General features: G+C 42.7%; 1 non-coding gene across 1 annotated transcript; it reads left to right on the forward strand.

Moving 5' to 3' along the window:
* The first annotated feature begins 2,451 nt into the window (after positions 1 to 2,451).
* On the forward strand, positions 2,452 to 2,565 carry LOC118987298 (small nucleolar RNA SNORA8). The gene has a single exon (XR_005066538.1). It is a non-coding gene; the product is annotated as a small nucleolar RNA SNORA8 (small nucleolar RNA).
* The last annotated feature ends 4,514 nt before the right edge of the window (positions 2,566 to 7,079 follow it).

The raw sequence follows: 7,079 nt of genomic DNA on the forward strand, positions 1-7,079 counted from the left end.
ACATGAATCCGGGCACCAGCATGTCTATGGGTGGCACATGTGTGGGGGTGAACCTGTACGTACAGGGGCACCGGAGCCACTGACCTCCCTGTACATATGTACGCTAATGGGAAGTGATGCCCCTATTTGACGTGTGCGTCCTGGTAAATATGAGTTTTATAGCTTTTTTTGGTAAATTAGAGTGCTATAAAATCTATTTTTGGAAAATACAGCCATTTGATTTGGGAGGCTGTCCCTGACTGCAGTTTCTGTGGCCTCCATAGTGGTCCCGTAGTTCTGCCCCATATGACCTGGCATAGGTCACTCAGACACTGGTACTTTGGGGCAATTGCCGTGGAAACAGCCGGCTGTGCCTGAGGGGGCAGCAGCGACACCTCCAGAGAACCCCAAGCCCCCGAGGTCTCTGCCCACAGGCTCCTGGACATCACTTGCTATAAGGGATCCCAGGGCAACAGGCCGCCGCATGTCCCCTGAACATGGTCACAGCCTTCGATGTGTGGATGTGTGTGGATGTTCCAGGCAGGAGTTCGTGCCGGTCGCCCCAGTGTCCCCTAGGCCCGTATTGTGTCATGTTCATTCCTGTTCAGTGACAATACGGTTCTAACGGCGCAATGAAACTCTCAGTACGTGGGGGAAAATTCACCGGGCTTTGTCAGCTGCCTCCATAACCGGCCAACCGACCCTGCCAACCCTCAGAGACCTGGCGACCTCCGTGAACTAAACTTGGAACTAAACTTGGAACTGATCGAACTCAAGGCAGAGACTGTCACGGGCTTTACCCAACAACTATCATAGGTTCTTCTGTGAAGCATTTTCTCATCATTTAAAAAAATTCTTTCTAAGATTTTATTTATCTTTAGAGGGGAAGGGAAGGAGAGAAGGAGAGAAATATCAATGTATGGTTGCCTCTCGTGCGTCCCCTGCTGGGAACTGGCCTGCAACCCAGGCATGTGCCCTGACCGGGAATCGAACCGCGATCAGGTGGTTCACAGGCCCGCGCTCAATCCACTGAGCTACACCAGCCAGGGCCATTTTTCTCAACATTTTAAAACTAACATCTTCTTTGTTATTATAAAAGAAACATGTTCCATGTAGAAATCCTGAAAACTAAAGATAGATCAAACATTTAAAATGAAAATATTCTACAAGCATACAGCCCACATAAACCCACTAATATCAGCTCCCAGCGATGCACAGGGCCCAGCAGAAGGAAGGCCTGGAGTGTGGTTGGTACGGCGACAATGTGGGGGTCATAATGTGGTCTTAATTTGAACATTTCACCTCAAATGTTATATGATGTGCTTGAGTGTGACATTGTTATGTTACAGAATCACATGGTTATAATTTTGTCATAAAAAATGAGCGTTATTTGTGCCAGACATCTGTTCTTGGCTTTCCAGGGGTGTCCAACCTCGGTGTCTCTGGGCCACACTTGAAGGGGGAGAGTTGCCTTGGGCCACACATTAAATACATTGTGGCACGTAATTACCAAAAAAAAATCTCATCATGTTTTAAGTAAATTTACGATTTTGTGTCGGGCCGCGTTCATAACCCCCCTGGACCACACGTGGACCGTGGGCTGCAGGTTGGACACCCCTGCAAGTGAACCCTTGTCATTTCTGGGGAAGGAGAGGCTGCAGACCTTGGAACCTCCAGCTGAGCAGGGTGTGGAGGGACACGTGGGAGCACAAGGGAAAGAACAGCAGCCCTGAGTATCTGCTCACACTTAGAACATTAAGGAAAGATTGGGGTCACATGACATACCAGTATTTTTTCGGTCCCATCAGCTGTATCTCCTAGCGTTTTGCCTCCATTTGCAGCAAGGTCTCGGCCTGTACCTCTCACCGCCGCTTTCCTGAAAACTATGTGTCTCCCACATAACCTGCAGGCCTCATGCGCAGGGCTGGTCGATGCCACACCCCGCCCCCACAACGTTACCCAGATTATGGGCGGACTCACATTTTCCAAGAATTCCTAGGGGACGTTGCAGCGGCTTGTTTGAGGACCAGATCAACGTCCACCTTCAATCCGTGGGTAATATTTATCGCACCTTATGAAACCATGAGACTTTGCTCAGTTTCCAAGGTGGCCGGATTTTAAGGAATTTTGTGGTTTTCTAAGGCAACAGAGCACAGAGCAGGACTGCCTCACGGAACGTGTCCCTGTGAATGAGGGGAGGGGTGGAGTCACCTGTGATTACTCTCCGCAGAGCACTGGCCACACTTCTGCAGAATGAGCTGGTGAGCCTTTACTAAATGGTCCAATAGCTGGGTAGAGCCATTTCTTCCTCTTGGCAGCTTCAGGACCTCTGTTGCAAATCCATAGAGTCTTTCGGCAGCCCAAGTCTGCGTCTTTTCAGAGAAAAGCACTAGAGTCTGGCCAGAGCACTTTTGTATTTGTCATTCCTCTTGGCCTCGTTCCTGGCAATCATTTTGAAAACAAAACTCCTCCTGAGCTTATTTCTGCAGGGTGTTCAGAGGACAGTGCAATATAAGCTTAGTATCTGGCACTGTTGGTTGTCTGGGTTTTGTGTGTGTTAAACCTGGCATTTTTATTGACACAGTATTTTAAAAAATCCTCCTGAACTTTCTCAAAACCGAGTAGATCAGAGAAAGAAAAAGGAAGTTCAGGGAAGAGAGGGAGATCACTAGGAAAACAGGAAGAGAGAGAGAGAGAAGTGGGGGACCTCAGTTGGGAGGACTGGAAGGGGAGAAAGTGATTTCTCTGGAGAGAAGAAAGTGGGAGAAGCGAGAGGAATTGAAAAAAAACACAAAAGGAGAACCAAGATTTTCCTTCTCCCAAGAGGATGGTAGTTGTCCGGTTGGCAGCCCTTCTCAGACTTAATGGGGGGGTACCCCTCACCTGGGATCTCACCAGCCAGCCCCAGTGGTGTTGACTCGCCCGTTCCTCTTGAACACCACCAGAGCTGCATGTGGCAGAAGCGATGATCTGTCACTGCTGAAACTGGTTGTAAAGGCACAGTGGTTTTGTCTCTCTCATCACTGGCTCTGAGAGAAGGCCGCAGCTGCATCCGAGCAGCCCTTCATAGCGGCCAACGTGGTACCCACAGCCAGCAGAGGGTGGAAATGGCTCCTTCATCTCAGGCAGGCCTTCAAATGACCACAACCTGTCCCACATCTGCACTGTAATCTCCCAAGAGACTCTGTGTCCATAACACCCAGCTCAGCTGCTTCTGAACTCCTGACCCACAGGAACTGTGAGATAATAAAGGTTTGTTGTGTTAAGCCACTAAGTTTCATACTGAAACAAGACATAGCTGATACAGTAAGAAAGGCCTGCAAACACGGCTCTTTATTGTAATTGGCTTACATAAGTTTGCAAAAAATTGATACCAAAAACAACTGGTAGATTCAATCAAAAGGTATTCTGACTTCTTTGGAAAGACTTAGGAGACAAAGATTTCCAAACTCTACAACCGTTCAAAAAGGAAACAATTGTAAAATTAGACGGGTTAAAAAAAAAAAATCCCAGCTATGTGTGAAATTAAAATCTAAGGAGTGGGTACTTCAGTGGTTCTCAAAGTGCATCCCCAGACAGGAAGCATCAACGTACACTGAAAAAAGTATTAGAAATGCAAATTCCCAGATTCTACCGCACAAAATAAATTCAGATAAAACATCTATTTCTTGTATTATATTGCCACCTTGTGGAATTTCTGTGTAACTACAGTTCTGAAATTTTTATTTCTTGTGTTAGAGTGCCATCTGGTGGAATTTTTATGTAATTGCAGAATGCATTATTTATTTTCTTTTTTTGTTAATGTTACAGTGTTACCTGTTGAATTCATCACATAATTACAGAGATTTTATTCTATTAATGAGTTTGCGTTCCACCAGGTACAATTTTCATGTAACTGCATACAGACATGCTTTTAGTATTACCGGGTTGGCCAAAAACTTTGTTTACTTTTTTCTATACGATGTCTCTAGTAGTGCTTGTCTTGACTTCATTCAAAACAATTTTGTTAAACCGTATTGTGAACGCAGTCATATCAGCGTGCATTTTTAAAACACAGAAAAATTCGTGAACATTTGTGGAGCCAATTAAATATTGAAGATGGAAGAAGATACACAACATTTTTGGCATATTATGCTTTATTATTTGAAGAAAGGTAAAAATGCAACTGAAACACACACAAAAATTGTGCAGTGTATGGAGAAGGTACTGTGATTGATTGAACATTTCAAAAGCGGTTTGCAAAGTTTCTTTGTACTATTGACATTTAGGCTAAATAATTTTTCTCGGTGGGGCTGTTTCATGCACTGGAAAATGTTTAGCAGCACTCCTGCCTTGTACCCACTAGAAATCAATAGTGGGAGACAGCCAACATACTCAAAATATCCAAATCAATAAAGTTATTGGTGAAAATGAAAAATGTGTCTTTTATTTTTGTGGAAAAAAGTAAATGGACTTTTTGGCCAACCCAGTACTTTGCTTGGAATGCCACCCACTGGAATTTTCCTGCAGTTGCAGATCAGAGAAGTTTTTCCTGTGGCTGAGGTTAGAGTGCCACCTGGTGTACTGTCATGTAATTCCAAATCAGATACTATGTTTTTCTTGTTACAGGGTCTCGCTTTCTCTCTCAGTATCCACACGCATGCACACACACAGTTGACCCTTGAACAAGGAGGGGGTTAAAGGTACCAACTCCCACACAGCTGAAAATCTAAGTAAAACTTTTCACTCCCCTGAAACTTAACTACTAATAGCCTACTGTTGACCTGAAGCCTTACCACTGATGGCTTGATGAAAAACAAAATCTGAATGCTATTTTTACTTTGCACCTTTTTACATAAAAGAGAATCTTTGGATTTCTATTGGTGAGCAAAAATAGGTGCCAATGTAGGTCTTTTGTAAAATTGAAGAAGCTTAACACAAACTCTCAAAAAGTTGGGGAATAACTGCAATAGAAAAAACAGCTGATTTGGAATTAAACGAAAATTGTATTGGGTGGCACTCTAACCTGAAAAATAGGACAAACTTCTCTGATCTGCAATTGCAGGAAAATTCCAATGGGTAGCATTCTGATCAGAAAAATAAAAACATGTTTGAGCAATTACATGAAAATTCTACCTGGTGGTAAACTGATTAATATGGGGGGAAATCCTATGCAATTTCGCGATAAATACGCTAGAGGGCAACGTAACAACAAAGAAAATAAATAAATAATACAATCTACAATTACATAGATGTTCCACATGATGGCACTCCAACACAGGAAATAAAAAAACACCACATTTGCAACTACACAGAATGTCCACACGATGGCACTCTAACATAAGAAATGCAAAAGTTGATGCTAGTGTTATGTGAAAATGTCATTAGATGGCACTCTAACATAAGGAAAAAATTTGAGCTTTGGGGGATGGGAGTTTTTTCGACATTTATCCAAAAAAGCTATTACTATTATTAAATACATGGTGATAAACTTATAGATTTTTTTACTTAGTAAATTAAAGTGTAAATTAGAATTCAGTACATATATTTTCGGTGCTTTAGACAGATTTTAATTATATTCTTTCATTTTAATGACTTGCTTGTACTTCCCATTAGCAGGTCCTCTAGGGCTTATACCAAATATCTAACTTTTCTACTTCCCCAGACTCTACCACAGTAGCTGATGTATAATGAGAATTCAATAAATATTCATTAAATAAGTAAAAGAAAGAATGAATAAAAATGCGAGAGTCCAGAGAAGATCAAATAAATGGAGAGAAAGCAACATGAATAAAATAAAAGTTTAGGGTCTGAGCTCTATTCTCATGGCTTCTGTATCCTGTGATTGGACCAGTAGTGCAAGATGTAAAGAAAAATGTGACTGATAGGAAATAACAATGATTTTCATTTACGTGCCTTCCAAGGTTGAGATTTTTTAAGTTAGTAAATGAAAAGATTTTTACAGTTCTTTAAAAGGATAAATATAGTGAGACCATTAGGTTTGGTTGCATTTCCAAAAGCAATTACAACTATTTCAGTCATTTAATTGTTCTGGAACTTGGTTTTCAAATTAAATGTTGGGCTTACTCACCTAGAGGAGCCTGGAAAAGCTATCTGTTTGAGTTCCCTCAGGATTCATCCCCTGAGGGAACTCCCAGCTTTGCCCAAGGTTGGGCTGGACCAGCAGCCATGGGAGGAGGTGGTAAGAGCCTTCCAATTTGCAAACCAGACATAGGAGGCCAAAGCTTGCCTCGGGGAAATGGGAAATGTGGGAACAAGCTGCACTTGCCTATTTGTCCTCTGTCTGACTCTGACTGGTTTGACCAGGCTGTTTCCTCCTTCTCAGCTCCCCTGAGTCCACTGAGACCTGCCCACGTAGCAGTCGCTTACCAAGGGTGCCATCAGTACTTCCCATTTTCAAGGCCATAAAGCTGTTTCTGAAGCAGAACTAATCTTCTGTCTCATCTGACTGCTCTGAACTTCATGGTCACACTGCTCCTCAGGGCCCAGTCTCCATCCATGCCTCCTGTTTTGCCTTTTGGAAGGGAATTTGCATTTTGTCTTGAACTAAAAACCTAAAGTAGCACCCCTATCTATATTGAAGCGCTATTTACAATCACTAAGATAAGGCAGCAGCCCCAGTGTCCATCAGTAGATGAGTCCATGAAACAACTATGGTGTATTTACACAATAGACTACTGCTTGGCCGTAAAAAAAGAAGAAAATTTTACCCTTTGAAACAGTATGGATGGATCTGGAGAACATTATGCTCAGTGAAATAAGTGAGAGCATGACAAATACCATAGGATCTCACCCATATGTGGAATCTAACGAACAAACTGAACTAACAAGGAAAACAGATTCATAGGTAGAGAGCAGGATGACAGCTAATGGAAGAGGGTGGGAAGCGGAGGGATGGAGCAAAAAGGGACAAGGACTCATGGACGTGGACGACAGTGTGGGGATTGTGTGACAAGGGAGAGTGGAGGTGGAAAAGGATATAAGGGGGATAAGTGGTAATGGGAAAAAACACAATAAAAATAATTTTTTTTGAAATCCCTAAAGTAAAAAGAAATCTCAAATGCCAGAGTTTCAGGCATCAGCCTCTTAATAGGGATTTT

This window comes from Sturnira hondurensis, unplaced genomic scaffold (genome assembly GCF_014824575.4).
Source record: "Sturnira hondurensis isolate 20B ecotype Veracruz unplaced genomic scaffold, ASM1482457v3 Scaffold0005220, whole genome shotgun sequence".
Classification (NCBI taxonomy): domain Eukaryota; kingdom Metazoa; phylum Chordata; class Mammalia; order Chiroptera; family Phyllostomidae; genus Sturnira; species Sturnira hondurensis.